We start from the raw sequence: 22,631 nt of genomic DNA on the forward strand, positions 1-22,631 counted from the left end.
CTTTCAGCTACATAAAACATGATGGCTGGTGGTTTGGAATATCAAGCTCCTTTGGTTCCATTGTTCATTGTAACAACCACCATATGTTTGGTAAAATACTTTGTTTGTCAGAACAATCATAGGGTTTGCACAGATATGCCTGTGCTGGTGTAAAAGGTACAATGGCATCACAATATTTACATATCATGTTTAGGGTATAATTCAAAGCTTGTACTATTGCTGGTGTCCCTTGCAATTCATTTAGTCCGTTAGCATTTCGGATTTGCTGTCCGGTTACCTTCCAGGTCACAGCTTTGGCAGCCATCCTCTTGCCTCCAGGTACCTTTACGTTGCAAAGTGAAATCTTCCCCTGGTCATCAGTTACGTTAGCGGCTTGAGGTGCACAAGTGACATGAAGGTCCGAAATGACATTCTCTGCTATATTCGGTCGAACCCAAACACCTCTTCCGGGTGTAATTATGACCGCAAACAGGAACCACGTCATCGTTGCAGATGTCATCATTTACGACCGTGGGGTAAGTCCCACTGCAGGTACAAACACAGGTACATTAGAGTTCTTTACAATTACAATATACATACTCCCCACCCCTTGACTCAATATCTCTCCTGCCTCTGGCTTTTTCCCTGGATGATGCACCCATACTTTTTTTCCTGTGCTTCCAAATCCTCCCTCACCTCTCTAGGTGTTATCAGGGGTGGGCAGATCTCTCTTCAATATGGGGGGTGTATGCTTGTTCACAAATCAATTGTGCAAGTCTGTCATGTGCTTGATATGATACAGCAGCATTTCCTTGGTTCAACAATACTACTTTAACTTCTCCTCTATAATCTGGGTCTATGACTCCCCCTAGTACCGACACTCCCTTGATGGCTAGACTGGATCGAGGGGCAATTCTACCATATGTTCCGGGTGGTACTCTTACTCCTGTCCTACAGGTATTTCTCCATCTTCTGGAGCAAACAGATCCAGTCCTATACTGCCAGAAGTAGCCTTCAAAGGTAATCGAGCTTGAGGGTTTGTTTTCCAGACAATCATTGTGTGGGTGGTTTCTCTATCATCCCCAGTCATCCGAATGAAAGGAGTCTGCTGCCCAACTAGTCTGTTGTTCAATTCGAATAAGGCTTTGTCTAAATTACTACTCCACCCTTTTAGGGTCTGATGTGCTGATAACTTTTTTAGCTGTTCTTTCAACAATCCGTTATATCTCTCAATCATGCCCGCAGCTTGTGGATAATAACTAAGGTGTAAAATCCACCAAATTCCCTGTTCCTGGGCCCAGTCCTGCACTGCTTTCCCTGAAATGTGTGTGCCTCTATCTGTTTGGATCTCATCAGGTACCCCATAATGTTTTATCAGGTAGTTTAGCCCTCGCAAAGTGGACTTCTGGTCTGCAGACTTACAAGGCATACCCAACATAAGGCCAGTGTCCACCATGGTCAATATGTAGCATTTTCCTCCTTCCTTTGGTAGCGGCCCGATATAGTCCAATGTCCACACCGTAGCAGCTGCAGTTCCTCTTCTGATATGGCCGCTATGCTTCTTTTGCAGGGGCATTCATCTAATCTGGTTGAATGTGGGGCACCCCTTTACTGCTTGTTGCACTTGTTCTTTAGTAACTGGAATTTGTCCTTGCTGTGCCCATGAATAAATGCCATTTTCTCCTAGATGTCCGGATGTTGCATGGGCCCAGTTTGCTAAAGCAGCTTCAGCTTCCTCATTGATGACCACTGTTCGTGTTTTGGCCATCTGATCTGCAGTATTGTTGAATAGAGATGCAAGCGAGGTGTCCGATGGGCAGTGGGCATCCACATATCCCACATAGATTTGACATCTTTTCCCTTTCTCCCACATCTCTTCCCAAATCTGCTCACCTCCCCAGATGGGGGTGCCTTTACTTTTCCATCCATCTTTGCGCCGAGTGGCCCAGCTGTCAGTGTACACAAATGTTTTCTCTCTGATGGCCTGTTCGATTACTGCTGCTACCCCCTGCAGTTCTGCATGTTGGCTTGATCCCTTATCTCCTCCTCTCAGCAACAGTGTTTCTGTAGCAGGCTGGAATGCGACTGTTTGCCGTTGTCTTTTTCCTTGATGGTACCGGGCAGTGCCATCCATGAACCATGCATTTTGTCGTTCCTCTTCAGTAAGTTGTTCAAAAGGTGGGGCTGTTTTGAACAGTGAAGATTCCATTTCAGAAGGTTCTGGCGAGGGGGCCATTGCCTGCAAGTCCATTGCCCCCAGCATATCTTCTTGTAACTTCGACACTCCTGCTGGCTCCGGCTTTGCCCTCTGCTGCAGGTACCATTTTCACTTTACGATGGTAGACTCCTGCGCCCTGCCTACTTTAGTGCCAACCCCTCCTTCTCTTATACAGCCTAGTAAGGGGACCTTTGTTCTTAAGGTAACAGGCCAGTCACCAGTGATGCGTTCTGTTTTCACTAATGCCCACTATGCCCCTGCTAGTTCTTTCTCTAACGGGTGGAAATTGCTCATGGATGGTGTTAATCTCTTTGACCAGAATCCTTGTGGCACCCTCTTTTTCCCTCGCCTCTGCCATAGTCTCCACATTACCACATCATCCTGTACTATCATTTCCAGCTCAAACGGGTCTCCTTCTGTGATGGGACCCAACACAAAATAGTTCTGTAATGCATCTTTTGCCCCCTTAATGGCCTCTTGCTGTTCAGGTCCCCATTGGAAAGCATACTTTTTTCCTGTGACCTGATATAATGGTCTCAGTATTAATCCTAAGTGAGGGATATGTTGTCTCCAGAATCCCATCAAACCAATAAATCGTTGTGCTTCTGACTTAGTTGTAGGAATCTTTAACTGCTGTACCGTATCAATCACTTTCTGTGGTATTCTTTTTACTGCCCCTGACCAAATAGCGCCCAGGAATTTCACCTCTTGTGCAGGGCCTTGGACCTTTTTCGGGTTAATAGCCCATCCTCTCTGCTGTAAGTACTCAATTAACCTTTCCAGTGTGTCTGAGACCTGTTCTTTGGTTTCCCCAGTAATCATGATGTCCTCAATGTAATGTGCAAGTCGGGTGTTCCCTGCCGAGAAGTTGGCTAAATCTCTGTCTATTAGTCCATGACACAAGGTGGGGCTATGTATGTATCCCTGGGGCAACCTTTTGAATGTGTATTGTCTGTTCTGCCAGCTTATTGTAAATTGGTCTTGACTTGCCTCATCAATGTCGAATGAGAAAAAGGCATTTGCTAAATCAATTACAGCATGCCATTCCCCCACATCTTTGCTCAACTGTTCCACTAGCGTGATGATGTCTGGGACTGGGACTGCCCAAGGTGGAGCCACTTTATTCAGTTGTCGATAATCAACAGTCATTCGATATGTATCATCTGGTTTCTTTACGGGCCATATAGGAGAGTTAAATGGGCTCACGGCCGGCCTGAGCACACCTGCATCTAGTAGCCCTTGAATGGTTTCTGAAATCTCTTTGTGACCTCCAGGTATGCGGTACTGTTTAATGCACACTGGCTGCTTTGGAGGAGACACATGTAATGGGCTCCACTTTGCATGTCCATTCAGAACTGTCATAGATTTCTTCATATGTACGCTCCTCACACCAAAAGTGCATGCTCCCCATTGTGTGTCAATAGTTTTGCCTAGTAACAAATCCATGCCAATAATGTATTCTGGTACTTCAGCTATTAATACCTCTGCTGAGAACGGGGGTCCTTTACCAATTGACAATTTGAGTTTAGCGGGTTTAGCCTCTGTCTCAGCACCCCCGTAACCATTAATGATCACACTTTTTCCTGGCAGCCTCTTAGGGTCCCCATTTATCAGAGTTACTTCCGCACCTGTATCGAGTAGTGCCATAACATGTTGTATTCCCTTTTGCCAATAAATAATAAGAGGTACATATGGCCACCTGTCCCCGGGGCTTACCTCTTGCACTGCTCTGACTACCGGGGTTTGGCCTGACCTTCATAATAAGGGGTCGGGGACAACCCAGCCATCGCTGGACAAGTTGGATATAGAGTTGAAACAGGCACCTTCCTATTTTTCCCTGACTCTGCTTTTTCTTTCTCAGACTCTTCCATTGGTGGTGCTGAGGGCTGCGTTTCATCGAATGCCTCCTTCTCTTTTTGTCTACGCTGCAATGCTTTTCATTTATTAAGCAGATAAGGGGTAGGCTTCCCATCTATCTCCTCTTTCTTCACCCCAGCATTAATTAATCTATCCACATCTGTAGTCTGGGCACTTTTATTGTAGACTCTCCTCCCTTATATTTATTGTCTTGCCCCACAGCTCTTGCTGATTTTTGCCTGTCAAGCCCTTCCAATTGTGCCATTAATAATACCACATCCCCCACTGGTCTTCCCTGAGTGGGTCCTAGAAGAGCCAACAGGGCACCTTTCATATGCGGAGGGGCGTTCCTGATCAGTCGTGCTCTGATCCCTGCTGTCACAGGTTCAACGTCAGGCCCTAAAAATTGTTGGGAATACACTGCGTTCTGCATCCCCATTTCTCGTAGTTGTTCATTTGCCTCTGAAATTGTATGCCAAGGGCCCCAACTCTCTTCAACATCTATAGCAGTTGGATACAATTGCTTCACTCCTTCCATCAACCAACCCATCAGAGAGAAACGTGTTGCCCCTGTGCACCTCGTAACCTTTACCCTAACATGGCATGTGTAGTTACTGATCCCATTTTCAAAAGTTCAGTTGGTGATAAAAATGCACCATCTGCTCCAGTGTCTCACAATCTCACCAACCATTTAAACAAAGGCTCTGCAGGCATTTGCCTAAACATACGGGTTATCTCCAACAACTCACTCTATGTATAATCTCTTACCAAAGAAGAATTCTGTATTTGCCCACCATTCATTCCCTTTGATTTGTTTTGCACGAGTGGGTGAACCTCCACTACACTTCCCTTTCCACCTTCAACTTCACCTACACTTTCCTTTCCTTTCCACCTTCAACTTCACCTAATTCTGCTACACGTATTTCCACCTCATCCTCCCAATTCCAATCATCATCCTTATCCGAGACTGTTCCATCCCAATTATAAGGATCCCAGTTTTCTTTGCATACCAATGTCCTCACTTGCACAGCTGAGGGTATTTAGGCTTCTGCCTACTCTTCTGTTTTGCTACTCGTATTGCTAATGCGGTGCTCCTTGCCTCCATTTGATCACCCCAAGTCACTGCACTTTCTATAGTCTCTTTCCTGAGTAACTGCCTTTCCTGCAAGGCTGCAACCTCATCCCGCTGCTTCCTTATTTCTACATCCTGGGTTAATGTTTTCCTGTACACCATACGGAGCACAGACAGGAAAAGCCATCCCACTTGCCCTACTGCTTTCAGCTCCAGCTTTGTCCCTCTTAGTTTCCCACTCTCAACCGCATCTTCCACTAAGAGAGGAGTCACTTACTCATTTAGTGCTTCCCATAAAACCGGCGCTGCCCACCGGTTCAGGAGTCCTGCCACACCAGAGAACGGGTCAGTTGCTAACCATCCGGGAGTGGACCTGGCTTCTGCCCCATGCTGCCTTCCGCTCTCTGCCCCACTCTTCTTATGCCCCCAAAGAGGCATTATCGACTTATACCCCACTTCTGGTACCAAACTGTCTTATCCAGGTGATTGATTGACACCTGATCTGTTCGATATAAGTCAATAAGGACGCTCAATGAAGGACCACACGCCAATAATGAATACAACTTAGCTTTAATAGAATTTCAATAAATGTCACAATGGTAACTCCGAACATGGCCATGTAACGTGTCTAAGATCATGGAATTGGCACCCCAATACCATTCTGGTATTGGGGGGACAATTCCATGATCACCCGGGTCTCTAGCACAGAACCTGGGTACTCCCAAACTGCCTTTTCGGGGTTTCCACTGCAGCTGCTGCTGCCGCCAACCCCTAAGACAGGATTCTGCCCTCCTGGGGTTTGGGCAGCCCCGACCCAGGAAGGCAGAACAAAGTACTTCCTCTGAGAGAGGGTGTTATACCCTCTCCCTTTGGAAATAGGTGTGAAGCCTCTGGAAATGCTTTGATGGGCACAGATGGTGCCCATCTCTGCATAAGCCAGTCTACACCGGATCAGGGATCCCCCAGGCCTGCTCTGGCGCGAAACTGGACAAAGGAAAGGGGAGTGACCACTCCCCTGACCAGTACCTCCCAGGGGAGGTGCCCAGAGCTCCTCCAGTGTGTCCCAGACCTCTGCCATCTTGGAAACAGAGGTGTTGGGGGCACACTGGACTGCTCTGAGTGGCCAGTGCCAGCAGGTGACGTCAGAGACCCCCTCTGATAGGTTCTTACCTCTCTTGGTAGCCGAACCTCCTTTCTTGGTAGCCAAACCTGCCTTTCTGGCTATTTAGGGTCTCTCCTCTGGGGTATTCTTCAGTTAACGAATGCAAGAGCTCACCAGAGTTCCTCTGCACTTCCCTCTTCGACTTATGCCAAGGATCGACCGCTGACTGCTCCAGGATGCCTGCAAAACCGCAACAAAGTAGCAAGACGACTACCAGCAACATTGTAGCGTCTCATCCTGTCGGCTTTCTCGACTGTTTCCTGGTGGTGCATACTCTGGGGGCTGTCTGCCTTCACCCTGCACTGGAAGCCAAGAAGAAATCTCCCGTGGGTCAACGGAATCTTCCCCCTGCTAACACAGGCACCAAAAGACTGCATCACCGGTCCTCTGGGTCCCCTCTAATCCTGACGAGCGTGGTCCCTGGAACACAGGAACTCTATCCAAGTGACTCCCACAGCCCAGTGATCCTTCAGTCCAAGGTTGGTGCAGGTAAGTCCTTGCCTCCCCACGCTAGACTGCAAACCTGCGTACTGCGTGATTTGCAGCTGCTCCGGCTTCTGTGCACTTCTCCAAGGATTCCTTCGTGCACAGCCTAGCCTGGGTCCCCAGCACTCTTTCCTGCAGTGCTCAACCCTCTGAGTTGGACTCCGACATCGTGGGACCCTCCTTTGTGACCCTGAGACAGCTCTGGTTCACAAATCTTCTAAGTGCCTGCTCTGGTACTTCTGCGGGTGCTGCCTGCTTCTATGGAGGCTCTCTGAGTTGCTGAATGCCCCCTCTGTCTCCTCCTCCAAGGGGCGACATCCTGGTCCTTCCTGGTCCCCAGCAGCACCCAAAAACCTCTACCGCGACCCTTGCAGCTAGCAAGGCTTGTTTGCGTTATTTCGGCGTGGAAACACTTCTGCAACCTCCAGCACACAAGGAGAAGTTCCTAGCTCTCTTCGTTGTTGCAGAATCCTAGGCTTCTTCCATCCGGAGGCAGCCTTCTTGCACCTTCATCCGGGGTTTCCTGGGCTCCTGCCCCCCCCGGACACTATTGCAACTCTTGGACTTGGTCCCCTTGCCTTGCAGGTCCTCAGGTCCAGGAATCCATGTTCAGTGCTTTGCTGGTGTTTGTGGTACTTGCAGAATCCCCCTATCACGACTATTGTGTCCTTTTGAGGTAGTAGGGGTACTTTACTCCTACTTTTCAGGGTCTTTGGGTGGGGTATTGTGGACACCCTGACTGTTTCCTTACAGTCCCAGCAGCCCTCTACCAGCTCCCATAGGTCTGGGGTCCATTTGTGATTCGCATTCCACTTTTGGAGTATATGGTTTGTGTTGCCCCTAGACCTATGTTCACCTATTGCATCCTATTGTAATTCTACACTGTTTGCATTACTTGCCTTACTATTACGTACCTGTTTTGGATTTGTGTACATATAACATGTGTATACTACTTACCTTCTAACTGAGGGTATTCACTGAGATACTTTTGGCATATTATCATAAAAATAAAGTACCTTTATTTTTAGTAACTCTGAGTATTGTGTTTTCTTATATTGTGCTATATGATATAAGTGGTATAGTAGGTGCTTTGCATGTCTCCTAGTTCAGCCTAAGCTGCTTTGCCATAGCTACCTTCTATCAGCCTAAGCTGCTAGAAACACCTCAATTCTATTTATAAGGGATAACTGGACCTGGCACACAGTGTATGTACCACAAGGTACCCACTATAAGCAAGGCCAGCCTCCTACACTAGTGAAACCTATAAACCCAACACACTCAAACCAATTTAACAATCAGACACTGGAGAATTCAAAGCTGATTGTGTTGTTTTGGGCACTTTATGCAACATTGATAGTTCAATGACGGGCGAGAGAACCCGGTCCAAATGCATGAGAAGTGAAAGCAGGAAAATGTGAGCTGTAACTCACCGGGATAATGCTTGCAGTGCACAACATTTACCTCCCAAGACCTGACGCAGGAGAGGTGATGTTCATTTCCTTCATCATGTGCATCTGTAAATGCATCTACCATAGTGGCAGTTTCACAGAGGTGTCCAACATTGGGAGACTTGTTGGCTCATCACTGACTATATAAATGATTCATGGTTAGGTTAACAGTGTATGTTATAAGTTTCTTTTTTACAGATCATATTTCAACCAAATCCTGAGTGGTGGAGGGACAGAATCAGTGCCAAAATTATTGACAATAGAAAGAGGTGTTGAAATATTTAATAGGTTTCCAAAAGCTTGATGTTTAGGGGGAAACTGAATCTTAAGCAGTTAGGAATTCCAGCTTTTAGGAGCTTGACTCCATACCTACTGACTGTTATACATAGGAAAAGAAATCTGGATTGAGGAAAAAAGACATAAATGATATTCAGTCTTGACACAAATGATATTCAGGTTCATTTTCACAAGCAAAAAGGAACCCTCATTTTACAAATTGCACCCAGGAATGCAGGGTCTTAGAAAGTATATGCTGCCTAGTGAACAAAGAATGAACATTTGTGATGCAGTTGAGACTTCCACAGACCACACATAAGATAGATCACAACATTCTGAATCATCTGAAATGTGCTTTTATGTTGATACAGCCCGCATATACATAATGGTCTTATAAGCAAGCCTTGTGTAGATGAAGGAGTTCTCCGATAAAATATTCATGTGAGAAGAAAGAAAAAGAAGCATCTTCAGTAACCAAATATGATCTAATGCATTCCAATGAGGTATTTATTTTTTACAAAGTCCCAACCCCAGTAATTTCTTCCTATGGCCGACCACCATCACAGCTGCCCAGCCAGCGAGGGGCAGCAACGAGATTGCTCTTCAGCACACCCATATTTATACATAACGCACAACAGGGGTCTGTGCCAGGATCAAACTCGTTTTACTTTCATGTTAACAGAAAATTTTTCTTAAATACACGTATAGTTTGGAATATATGGTTCGTATGGCCATTAGTGGCATAATACATGTTAAACCTGACACGTTATACATCTCTATTAATGATACACAACCAAACATCTGAACACAGTCCACGTATGGACATCCACTGCCTGTGGACAGTGAGGAAGAGGAGGCAGAGGAAGAAGATGTTGACAACAGAACAAACATTATCCTGCAGTACTTCCAGTGACACACAGGTACGAGACTAACTCCTCTTCACATTTCAGTGTACTTTAGGACTGTGGTTCCCAACCTGTGGTCCGGGGATCCCTGGGGGTCCGCAAAGCCTCCTTAGGGGTCCGCGGCTGCTTAGAAAATTCAATAATATTAACAGATTAGGTCCCTAGCTTTCAGTAATGACTCAGTGGGGGGTCCCCAGATTCCTATAATGATTCAGTGGGGGTCCCCGGGTTCCAGTACTGATAAAGTGGGGGTCCACAAAAGTCAAAAGGTTGGGAATCATTGCTTTAGGACATTGTACATGGCAGCCTCTTACCCTCTGTCTATGGACATTGACTGTTCCCTTTGGGTTTCCTTTTTTCAGATCTGTGTACCCCATTCTGGCTTCTGCTATGTGTACTGCTGTCCAACAACTGTCATACATTGGCATGAGTAAATGAGCATATACCTTGCAATGCTTTGCTAATGTTCTAGTAAAACATTTGTGATTCATCAGACTGACTCCAGATTGTTATTTGTTTTAAGGGTGTTTATTTAGGTGATAATAAGTATAAGGGCATGTGCAAGGGGCTGGGGTGACAGTGGAGGAAGGTCCATGGTAGAGTCCAATCTCATGGCATCACAGGTGCATTGTCCAAGGGGGCATTGGAAGTGAAGCAATGTCAGTACAAGGTGGACAGGGTAACAGAGTGGGACAGAAAGGTGACAATCAGAAGAGTCCTATTTCCTTGCAGGGGTCTTGGCAATGTTCTCTCTCTTCTGCCTGGATCGCAGGGACCATTTGCAGGGTGGTTCTCCTTCTGCAGGGGGTGGGGTGCTAGTGGCCTGATGTTTGTGTGGTGGTGCCTCCTGTCCACTAGCACCGTTGGAGGAGAAGGCTGTTCCTCCGTTTAGCTAGTTTCAGGGGCCCTATGTTGTGCCATTGCCTCCCTCATGGTCTTGCCCATATCAGCCAGCACCCCTGCTATGGTGACCAGGATGCTGTAGATTTTTGTGAGGTCATCCCTGATCTCCATGTACTGTCCCTCCTGCGGCCGCTGGGTCTCCTGAAACTTGGCCAGTACCGTGCCCATGGTCTCCTGGGAATGGTGGTATGCTCCCATGATGTTGGAGAGTGCCTCGTGGAGGGTCGGTTCCCTGGGCCTGTCCTCCACCTGTCGCACAGCAGTCCTCCCAGCTTCCCTGTTGTCCTGTGCCTCTGTCCCCTGAACCGTGTGCCCATTGCCACTGACCCCAGGTCCCTGATCGTCGTGCGTTTGTGGGATTGCCTGGGATCCCTGTAGTGGTGGACACACTGCTGATTGACGTGTCCTGGGGACAGTGGCATGGGTCCGCTGGGTGGGTGCTGTGCTGGTGTTTCCTGAGGGGGGAGGCTCTGTGGTGGTTTGGGACTGTGGCAGGGTAACCGACAGTCCAGAGGTCCCTGATGGGCCAGGTTGGTCATCGTGATCCAGGCGTGCAGAGCTGCTGTCATCACTGTGGGCTTCTTCTGGGGGGGCTGGATGTAGCTGGCACCTGCTGTCCGGTGACGTTGGGTAGGGGTCCTACTGGGATGCAACTGCATTGTTATTGTATCTGTGTGTGCCATCTTGTGCAATGGGTGTGTTTCCCTTACAGAATTGTGCTTTCCCTATCGGTTTAGCCTTGTGGAATTGCTGATTGTGTGGGCTGGGTGCGTCTCTCTACTGGGCATTCTGTGATGATGGGTGTCCATGCAGGTCTGTGATGGGGGTCCATGCATTGGTGTAGCATGCAGGGCTTGGTTTTGGGATGTGTGGGTTGTGATAGTGGGGTATATGTGAGGTGGTGGACTGATGGGGGTGAGGTTAGGGGTAGGCGTTAGTAATGGCATGCAGGCAGGGTGGGGGATATAGTAGTAATGATGTCTTACTAGAGTCTAGTCCTCCTGCTACTCCTGCGAGGCCCTCAGGATGCATGATCGCCAAGACTTGCTCCTCCCATGTTGTTAGTTGGGGGGGGAGGTGGCGGCCCACCGCCAGTCCTCTGTACTGCTATCTGGTGTATTGATACCACGGAATGCACCTTCCTCCTTGGTCGTTTCACCTCTTCCTGATGTCATCCCTGGTTCTTGGATGCTGTCCCACAGTGTTCACCCTATCGACGATTCTCCGCCATAGCTCCATCTGCCTTGCAATGAATGTCTGCTGCACCTGTGATCTGAATAACTATGGCTCTACCCGGATGATTTCCTCCACCATGACCCTTAGCTCCTCCTCAGAAAACCTGGGGTGTCTTTGAGGTGCCATGATGTGGTGTGAGTGATATGTGTGAGGTAATGTGTGGGGTGATGTGTTGGGATGTATTATGTGATGTGCGTGGATGGTGTATGAGTCATGGGGTTCTGTGCCTCTGAGTGATTGTGTGCTCTATGATTGTCTCTCTGTGCGTGTTCAATTTTGTTTGGGTTGTAAGGGGTTGTGGGTAGTGTGGGTGTGTGTTTTATAGTGATGTGGGTGTGGTATGTGTATGTGTGTATTTAAAATTGTCCAATGTGTTGTGGTTTTGTAAGTGTGGGTGTATTTTGGGAGCGGCGGTATGTACCGCCAATGGTTTACCGCGGTTGAATGACCGCCACGTTGATTCGTGGGTCGTGATACTGTGGGCGTATTCCTGTTGGTGTGACAGTGTGGGTTTTGCTATCGCCAGTTTATCACTGACCTTTGGTGTGGCGCAATTGTGTGGGTGTCTGTATTGTGGTGGTATTCTAGGGTGTGAGTCATAATGCCCGTGGCGGTATCCGCCGCTATCACGGTATGCTGGCGGGCGTCAGCACAGCGGTAGGCGGCATTTACCACCAGGGTTGTAATGAGGGCCTTAGTCTTTGGAGCGGTAGTCACCAATGTCTACAGCTCAAGATTCCATCTTTACTTAGCCGTCAACACTTCAGGAACTTATTAAGAACATCTTTTTCTCCTATCAGTAATTTTGCCATTATACACTGATTCTATCCTTGCACCCAGTCAGGATTCGGTTGAATGATTCTCTGCAAATAAGAAACTCATAAAATATATTTACATACATCTAACAATAAATCAGTACCATAGTCTGTGGTGATCCGTCCAGGGCCATAGCGGGCATCGAGTGTTTCCCCTAGAGGCTGGAAGGGTGGGGGCCAGTTCTGCAGCAGAGCTTCATACTCCCCATCCCCCTCCTACCCAGTGGCTGGTCTGACAAAATTGCCAGGGCTATTTTGGGTTCCCAGTCCGGCCCTGGAGCGGTCCAACTTCCTAAGGATGCAGCTGTGGAACATCACTGAGGAAGTAACAGTATGGTGGGTGCATTTACAGATGCATGTGATGATGGAAATAAGCATCACTTCTCCTGAGGCAGGTCTTGGGGGGTAAATGTTGTGCACTGGAAGCATTAATCCTAAGAGTTACAGCTCATATTTCCTACTTTCACTTCTTGTGCTTTTGGTCTCTGTTCTCTGGCCACAGTTACAAAATGTTGCAAAAAGCACCCAAACACCACAATCAGCTACGACTATTCTCCAGTTTGTGCTTGTTTAACCGGTTTGAGTGTGTTGGGTTTATAGGTTTTAGGACTAATTCCTGAAGTGAGATGAAAATACACTTGTTAGTCCAAGCATTGTTCACAGTGTTGCTTTTACAGGCAGCATGAGCAGGTGTGCTTGGAGGTTTTCCTTTACAACTCTACTTCATCAAAGAAAAAACACTGTTTCTTTTCTTTTATTCCACACTCTGCTGATGTCTTAATGTGTTGCTTGCAACTTCTTTTCTTTGCCTTATATGTAGAGAAATGAAATAAGCAATCACTGACAACAGACACTTTTATAATTCTATAAATATATGCGTGTTTCTTCTTTTCTGAATAGTTGGAGCTTCTATCATCAACCCTTTTAGCATCTGGAATTTTAATGTTCCACATACTTGTAATGTGATCATCTTCTGTAATTTGCTGATGACTATGTAGGCTCAGTAATTGACTGACGCCCTTCTCTTATTCACTGCACTTGAATAGTTTTTCTGATTTGTGTGTTTGCAGATGGCGTTGGAGGTGTGATAATCGACTAAAGCTCCTCACACATTCAGTGCACTTGAATTGCTTTTCCCCAGTGTGTATTTGCTGATGGTTCCTTAATGTTGAAGATTCTCTAAAAATGACTTCCACATTCACTACAATGGTAGGGTTTTTCCCCGGTGTGTGTTCGCTGATGGCTTTGGAGAGCTGTTAATCGACTAAAGCTCTTAACACATTCAGTGCACTTGAATGGCTTTTCCCCTGTGTGTATTCGCTGATGAATCCTGAGATTTGAGGAACCACTAAAACTAAATCCACACTCACTGCAATGATATGGTTTTTCCCCGGTGTGTGTTTGCTGATGTTGTTGTAGGGTTGATAAGTGGCTAAAGCTCTTCACACATTTATTGCAATGGTATGGTTTCTCCCCTGTGTGTGTTCGCTGATGTATTCGTAGTCGTGATAATTGATTAAAACTTTTCATACATTCACTGCATCTTAATGGCTTTTCTCCTGTGTGTGTTCGATGATGGTGCTTCTGTAGCAATGATAAACCAAAGCTCTCACTGCACCTGTATGATTCTTCTTTATTGGGTAGTGCCTCTGGATCGGGTATATATTTGTCTACATCCCATGACTGTGGTTCCTGACATGCCAACATGGTTGATAAATCACTTGTAATATTCTCACATTACCTGTATTTGTTAGTATTTAGGGCATTTGATTTCCCATTTAAAAGTAAAGTACAATGGTCATTAATACTTGCCATTGTCATGATATGAGCAAGGCTTCCTTTCAAAAGATTGTGTCTTTAGATTGGTAACAGTTTTCAATGCTTGTGGATAAGGATTAATCCTTCTCCTTTTGGTCGGTGCAAATTCAAACAGTCTGTTGTATTGTAGACAGCAGAATCCCTCTTTCCTTTACCCTTCAGTTGTTGTCTCCACTCTGTTGTGCTTTTCTCTGGTTCTTGTGGTGTACCCAGGAAGAGTTTACAATACACCTAGAGCACTGAATTATGGAATGTCACCATCTTGGGAACCAGAGCACTGTTGTAGTCACAGCATAACAGATCCCACGATCAAAGCTGGTGTTGGTCAAACGTTTATTCAGGAGGTGGTTTGTCAGTGTTGTTGCCTTAATTTTCTAGAGGTCATTTCTTAGTGTTGTGGTGTGAAGTTGCACAGCTCAGACTCTTACATTCACTGATTTGTCCTTCAGAGCTTCTTCCAGCATCTATCAGTCTATGTTCAGGGTCCTCAGTCTCTGACTGCACTGATGTTTTCCTGAATACTGGAGCGGATTATTTCTATTTTTTGATGATTTACGGAACCATTGTTGTTATTTATAAGCATTCCATGCATTCAAGGCTTGTTCCTGTTGGATGTAAAGAGATTTAAAATTACGAAATGCAAATATAACAGAATGTGATACACAATGTTTAACTGGCTATAACCTCCATCTCTTCTTTACCATCTTTGAAACTGAGTAAGGGTTACTTCACCATAAACAGATATTTAACTAAATGTTCTATTGAACACATCACATCTTATTTTCTTCTGAAAATGGGGTGATTTACCAGTGTTCAGATAGTAACGTAGTGAAGAAAGGGCGAGCACGGCGCACCTACAAACTACAGGTACAGCTTTAGGTAGATGCACATGGGCAAGATTTCATTTAAACAAAAACAGATTATGGAAAAAGGTAACTGTATTCACATACTTCAATTCTCCAACGCTTTCCTATTTACATTGGATGCAGTCTCTTAATTTATTCGTACTTTTGAAGCAGACTCACATTGCCTTTCTTCAGAAAACAAATCTGACTGCTACAGAACTCCTTAAACTGCAAAGACAGTGAGGGGCCAACTTGTGGTAAACTCATATTTGGCTTATCACTCAATCAGTTAGCTCAGATTTGAAGAGCGCGGCTGATCACCTATGAGGTTCTCCAGCACTGGGGTCTTGCTGGGATTGGTTGAAGAGCCAGATCTTGAGACCTATTCTGAATTCAGAGAGATACGATGATGTTCAGAAGTGTAGGGAGAGGTTGTTCCAGGACTTGGCGGTAAGGTAGAAGGAGCGTTCTCCACTGTTATTATAGCTGATGCAGGGAACATAGCAAGAGAGGCAGAGCACAGGTGTCTAGAGGGTTGGAGGAGGTTCAGGCAGTAGTTGATGTATGCTGGTCTTTGGTCATGGAGAGCCTTGTAGGCATGTGTCAACATCTTGGATTGGCATCTTTTCTTGATGAGGAGCCAGTGGAGGTTCCTGAGGTGTGGAGGTGATGTGGGTCTGTTTGGGGAGGTTGAGGATGAGTCTGGCAACTGAGTTCTGTATCATCTGGAGACTCTTCAAGAGTTGGGTGGTGAAGAGTAGAGCACGTTGCTGTAATCCAGCCAGCTGGTGACTACGGCTTATTTGACGGCTTTCAGGGTGTGTGACCAGGGAGCCATCTGAAGATCTTTCGGAGCACGCAAAGGGTGTGGAAGCAGGCTGAGGAGACTTCGTGGATCTGGCATTTTATGGAAAGTTTGCAGTCCAGTATGATGTTGAGGTTGCAGGCTTGATCTGTCGGTGTGGGTCCGAGCTTCAGGCTGTTGGTCTTCATCCAGTTGGCGACGCTGGTCATGCAGCTGTGGAAGTTGGTCCTGGTGGTGAAGGGGTCTTCTGAGAGTGAGAGGATGAGCTTGGTGTCATCTGCAAAGGATATGATGTTAAGGCTGTGGGTTTTGACAATGTCGGTCAGGGGAGGCATGTACATTTTGAAAAGGGTGGGGCTAAGAGATGACCGTGGAGGGATGTTGTAAATGATGGTCTTGGGCTTCGAACTAAAGAGTGCTAGGTGGATCTTTTGGATTCGTCCTGTGAGAAAGGATGCAATCCATTTGAGGGTGTCTCCCTGTATTGGGATGTGGCAGAGTATTTTGATGAGGGTGTGGTAGTATACAATGCCCAAAGCTGCTGCAAGGTTGAGGCGGATCAGGGCCTTTGCTGCCCTGCGGTCTAGAAGGGACCTGATGTTGTTTGTGGCAGAGATCAGGGTGGTCTAGGTGCTGTGGTTGGCGTAGATGCCTGTTTGAGATGTGTCTAGTAGATTGTTGCTCTCCAGGTGGTCGGTGAGTTGGTAGTTGATGGCCTTCTCAAGGACTTTGGTGGGGAAGGGGATCAGAGAGATAGCATTGTAGTTCTTGAGATCGCTGGCTCAGTGGAAGGTTTCTGGTGGGGAGGGGTCTGACCTCTGCGTGTTTCCATTGATCCGAGAAGGTGGCTGTGGTGATGGATGCGCTGAATTGAGGTGCGCTGCTGATTTCCTGGCTCCTGAGTCTGAAGAGGTGGTGGGGACAGGAGTCCATGGGTGTTCCAGAGTGGATGGAGTTCATGATGGCTGTGGTGCTCTGTGTTTTGAGCTGTTTCCATATGGTGAGTGGATGGTTGTGGGTGGCGTCAATTGGTGTGAAGAGGCTGTAGAGGTTGGTGTGTTGGTGTTCGAAGTTGCTGTAAATGATGGATATCTTGTTATAGAAGCAGTAAGCCATGGTGTTGCAGAGTTCCTGGAAAGGGGAAATGGTATTCCTAGGGGCTTATGCCAGGTAGGTTCACATCTGGCTGGCCCCTATGGTGTTCCTGGTGATAGTCCGCACACTGATGGACCCCGAAGGACAATATGGGGGTCATTATCGACCTCGGCGGTCTTTTGACAAGACCGCAGAGGGACCACCGTGCTGAAGACCGCCAGTGGTGGCGGTTTTCCGCTCTGCGTATTATGACTGCTGGCAGCCCTCCGTCCTTTTTCGGACGGAGAGCCGCCAGCAGCCATACTGGCGGGGGCGGGGAAGTGGAGGTTGCTCCACCTCCAAGTCAACAGAACACCGCCCACTGAATCACGTTCTGTAATTCGGCGTGGCGGTGTTCTGTTGACGGTGTGGTGGCGGCAGAGCAGCCCCCATGGATCCCGTCCCCTCCCGGAGGATCAACGGACCAGGTAAGTTGATCGTCCGTTAGTTTGGGTGTTGTGTGATGTGTACGTGCATGGGGGTGTACGTGTGTGTATGTAGAGGGGGTGTGTGAGTACGTGTATGCATGCAGGGGTGTTGTGTGTTTGGAAATGAGTGCGTGTCTGTCTGTATGGATGTCTGTATGGATGTGTGCATGTATGTCTGAATGTGGGTGTGTGCGTATGACTGTGTGTGTGGTTGTTGGCATGTATGTTGGTGTGAGTGCGGGTATGTGTGTTGGTGGTGCATGCGTGCGTGTCAGGTGTGAATGTGTAATGTAATGTTGGGGGTACGGGTGGGGAGGGGGGTCCTGCCACCTTTGGGGGTGGGTGGTGTAGGGGAAGGACTCAGGGTGGGGGGGGGGGGAAACCCCTATCAGTGTCAGGGAAGGAATTTCCTGGCACTCATAGTGCTCACCGCCATGGATTTCATGACGGTTCCAAACCCCATGAAATCCATAGTGGTCAGTCGGGTCATGATACCGCCGGCGGTATTGTGACGACCGCCGGGCTGGAGACCCAGGTCTCCAGCCCAGCAGTCGGATCAGAGAAGTGGCGATTACCGCCATGGTCATAATTCCAAATTTTTTACTGCCAGCCTGTTGGCGCTAAGACCGCCGCTTCTCCGCCGACCGCCAGGGTTGTAATGAGGGCCTATGTGTTTGTAGAGGGGCTATTGGATGGAGCACCAATCACCCTGATCATGATATAAGCGACCAATTGCAACAACCACAATTCCTGATTAATCTCCCTCCTATATTAGTCCAGGACCTACAAGCACCAAGTTTATAGAGTAGTGACTTCAATGCAGTGCACAACACCACATTACACAGGTTCTTCCCCCTACTACAGGGCAATACCACAGTGAGGATTACAAGGGCCTTTCTAGCCAGGCCAGATCACAATCAAATGCACTGTGCTCTGAATCCTCCACATCCCCCCTGACTGCGAATAAGTCTCCAACAGGGGTACTAATGAACGCACAAGACAACAGTAATAAAGCCTTCTCAGATTATTATAGCGTGCTATACAAAGGGACTGTGTCCGGGGGTGGTCCATCCCTACAAGTTAACTCAGAGGGCATCCATCTACTGCAATGCTCTGTGGAGCTACACTGACCCCAAAATTCTTACAACTGTAGAACCACGTAAGGGAACTGGGCACCTTTCTAGCAACTACGTGATCACCATCCTCCCCCAACCTGGCAGAGACCCGTTAGAGGGGAGTTCTTACAGACTGCTGTCTCTCCTCAAAGAGACTGCTACATTTTGGGGGAAGGTTGTAGCTAAGAGATTATTACCACTACTTCCCATGTTGGTGCACACCGATCAAAACGCCTTCATACCAAATAGAAACACTTTCCTGAACCTACTTCATCTCTTCTAAATCCTGGAAGAATCTGATCACAAAGATCTGCTCCCTACAGCCTTATCTCTGGATATAGAGAAGACTTTTGACACCCTAGGGTGGCCCTACCAAACTGCAGTGCTAGAGAAAATGGGCTTTGTCCCAGAAATACTATGTTGGAAAGGCATACTATATACCAACCCAGTGGCTCAGGTCCATACAAGCAGTGAGATTTCTACTGTGTTCACTATATATCGGAGCACCAGGCAAGGATTTTCTATTGTCACCAATATTATTTTCCCTAGGGTTGAAAACATTCACAAACCTGGTGTGGGTGCACAGTGGGGGATACCAAGCAGTGGCACCTGGGAGGCTATTTTGCTGGATGCAGATGATGCACTGGTGTACCTCCGGGCACCCCACAGAACCCTACCACAGGTGATGGAAACCCTTGAAGATTTCAGAACCATGTCTGGCTTAAAACTGAATTGCACTAAGTGCTGCTTGTTCCCCTTGCACAGTCTTACTCAACCAAGGCGCAGGGCTGCCTCTCCTGGCTGTGGGACGGGAGTGCAACACATTCAGATATTTGCGTATATATATACCATTCTGAGGCACATCTAGTACAAGAGAACCTGGTGAGGGTGCTAGCTGGCATGCAGAACTCCATGACATTCTGGGGATCATTGCCCTTCTCTCCTACGGGCAGAATAACAATAGCCAAACTGCTAGTATTGCCCAGGCTATTGTAACATTTTTCAGCAGTGCCTGTCCAGTTGCCAAAACGCTTGTATTGAGACCTTAGTTCTACCGTCATCCACCGTATTTGAGGATTGGGTCAGAAGAAAGCAGCGCTGCACAAACTATATCCTGCACTTGAATGAGGGGGACTGAGTGGCCCCAACTTTAAACTTTACTACTCCACAGCCCAATTGTAATGGGCGACACAGTGGCCCCCCAACTCTGAATGGTCAGTCGTTCTCCGTCGTTCTCCGTAACTTAAGGGCTGCCATATACTGGACTGGCTCCTGGTCCACCGTCAAGATCCCCACTGTATTGACCACCAGGCCAAGATGTCCAAGTACTGCTGGCAGACATACATCCAACCTTAGCACGCTCGTATGCCATACTTACTGGCTCTACTCTTGTGGCCCCGATCTTCACACCATAATAGAACATCCTGCCTGCGGATTATAGCAGGTTTGGCCACGTTGGGAAACCTGTACACACATCAGACTCTGCTGACGTGACAGTCAATTCCTGACTTACAATGCACTGGTTAACACAATAAGCATGTTATGGGAACTGGACGGGTCCCAATCAAATGCTTACCCTCCCTTGCAGGTCTTCTTAACACATGGGAATGATAAACAAGTGATCACATACTTAAGCCCTATGAACGTCCGGCCTTGAAAGAGAATTGGGCTGGCACTGTGGATAAAGACATCCCAGATAAACAATGGTCCACAACGCTCGGCTATGTCCATAAGATCTCCAAAAACCCCTCCCTAAAATACACTTAGTTCAACCACCTGCACCAGACGTATCTCACTCCTGTGCATTAACACCGCATGTTCCCTGGAATCTCCTCCAACTGCTGACACTGCATGTGCCTTACGGCAGACTTTTACCACATAGTATGGACCTGCCTTGTGAGAGGGCAATTTGGAGCAATGGCGCTATCACTGTTAGCAAAGATCACAGAACAGACTTTACTCCCTGAACCCTTCACAGTGTATAATAGGAGCTGTTGTGCATACATTCAAGAACAAATATGTGGTGAAATTTATCAAACTAGCTTTTATATTTGTTAAAAGGTGCACAGTGATGTCCTGGAAGACAGATGATGTCCCCAACATGCTGTTGTGGTTGATTTGCATTATGAGTGCCGCTCTGAGAAGGCATCAGTATCAGCATCATGATCAGTGATGTACGTAGGTGTTGTTATCATGTCCCTTTCTCACTTACGTGTGTTATAGGAACGTAATGTATGCTTGTTGGGGATTGTTTATATAATTGCCGCCACAAGTCTGCCTCCTTATCAGTTGTTTAGGAACACACACTTGCGTCAGGGATCCTACATGATCTGTATAATACATCTCACATGGACAAGGTCAATAGAGGAGTTCCTTCCAGATGCCATCTACACTGCATGTCACCATGCTGCAGAATTCAGCCTTCATCTTTCCACGAAGTCAGATCTAGAGACCTCATTCCAAGGTTACAAGGGTTGGGGAGCGCTTTTCATGGATACTGTACTAGCAAATTAGGGTTTATCATGCCTAGCTCTCATTAGGGTACAGATTAGGGGCTTTCAGGATGAACTGCATATCTCATGTTTATCGCAATATGGTGGGGGGTTTTGTATACACAACTCTCATGATTTTGCTTTTATCTCCACCTATTATCCTAATCATTGCAACACATGCTTTTTATTGTAGATGGCAGTCTTTTCAATAAACATATGGAAAATGTTCCTGCACCTTCTTTATTGCCTGTGTTTGACTGAGGCTTAGTGCTAACGTGAGAAAAGGATAACTCCGTTACACCACGACTCCCCCTGAGAAGTCCCATCTACAGTCCATGTGTAAGGCTACCAGAAATCACCTTTACTGTTCTAGGTTTTGGTGAGGTACTGCTTGTGAGCCGGGAGGGTTGGGGCGACAGTTGCAACTTGTTGTAGGAGTGACTCAGTCGCCTACAAACAAAAGTGCTGTCATCCCTAAACCAGCAGTCTTGTCTAGTAACAAGAGTCCAACCATGACAGGACCTACTCAAATGGACAACTACTGAGGTCACGGCCTGGCGCTCGCTTTCTTCTCACATAGGGGAGACCTTGTGCAGTGATGCCTTGGAGGCATACCTAGAAAACCGGGTGGCGAAAACAGCAGACAGAAAATTATAGCGAGTAACTGACGATGGACGTGAACCCTTGCTACTCCGGAAGTGCTCTACGCTGTGTTGCTGTAGAGGTGCTGTGGGCGAGTCGACGTGAGTTGGGAGCGGGTGCAAAAGGTCCATAGAAGCCAGCATTATTGTGACTGTAAATGTGACCGCTCCACCCGCACCAAACCGCACTGCGGACCTGGCTGTCATGTCACGGCAAAGTCACTGAGAGGCTGTGTTACTCTTTCACTACCATTCCCTACCCCCTGCCTTCTGTGGCATCGCAGCGGAACTGGAGAAAGCTGGAGCCAAGCGGTTGCTTTCCCTAGTGAGCAGGAATGATGTGTCGAGAGGGCTGGGTGCCGCAAGCGGGGAGCTGCAGGAGGGATTCGAGTAGCCGAGTGGCCAAGTGTGGAGCAGGGTCTCCTTGCATGCCTGCCTAGCCTAGTGGTTTTGTTGCGACCTTGTGTAGGCTTGGTTGCGACAGAGGGCTGAGTGGGCAAGGGGAAGCTGCATCTGGGCTAAGAGAGGGGAAACCCTGGACAAGGCCTTGTGGCATTGACCGCAGGTAAGTTCAGACGAGCTCTGGTGACAGCGAGAGGGACCCAAGGGGGGGTCAGCACGAGCCCACGCAAACATAAACATCTACAAGCGGTGCCCAGGACATTGGATGCCTCAAAGGAAAGAGAAAGAGAAAGAAGAAGAGGAAGAGGGAAGAGATTTGAGTAGTTCTGTTTCATCAGGCTGAGCCCTGCAGTCCACAGAAGCGGGCCAGCTAGGTCTGGGTGCGGCTTGTGTGTTTCCACCTACCTGAACCTCTCCCCTCCTTTTCCACTGTACCTCTTTCTCCCCCAAAAAACCCTTATGGAGTTTGTGCCTAAGGTAACTAAGGTGCCTCATAAGAAGTTGCCAGCACCAGATGCTTTTCCACAGGACAAGCCAATGGAGCGGTGAATTCCTGCACACTCACACATCCCTTTGCCATTTGCTTGGCTTAGT

At 47.4% G+C, this 22,631-nt stretch overlaps 1 pseudogene; it reads right to left on the reverse strand.

The window, feature by feature from the left end:
* Positions 1 to 14,751, reverse strand: part of LOC138287298 (zinc finger protein 271-like) — a 160,742-nt pseudogene extending 145,991 nt beyond the window's left edge.
* Positions 14,752 to 22,631: the final 7,880 nt, after the last annotated feature.

Source organism: Pleurodeles waltl, chromosome 4_1 (assembly GCF_031143425.1).
Source record: "Pleurodeles waltl isolate 20211129_DDA chromosome 4_1, aPleWal1.hap1.20221129, whole genome shotgun sequence".
NCBI lineage: Eukaryota > Metazoa > Chordata > Amphibia > Caudata > Salamandridae > Pleurodeles > Pleurodeles waltl.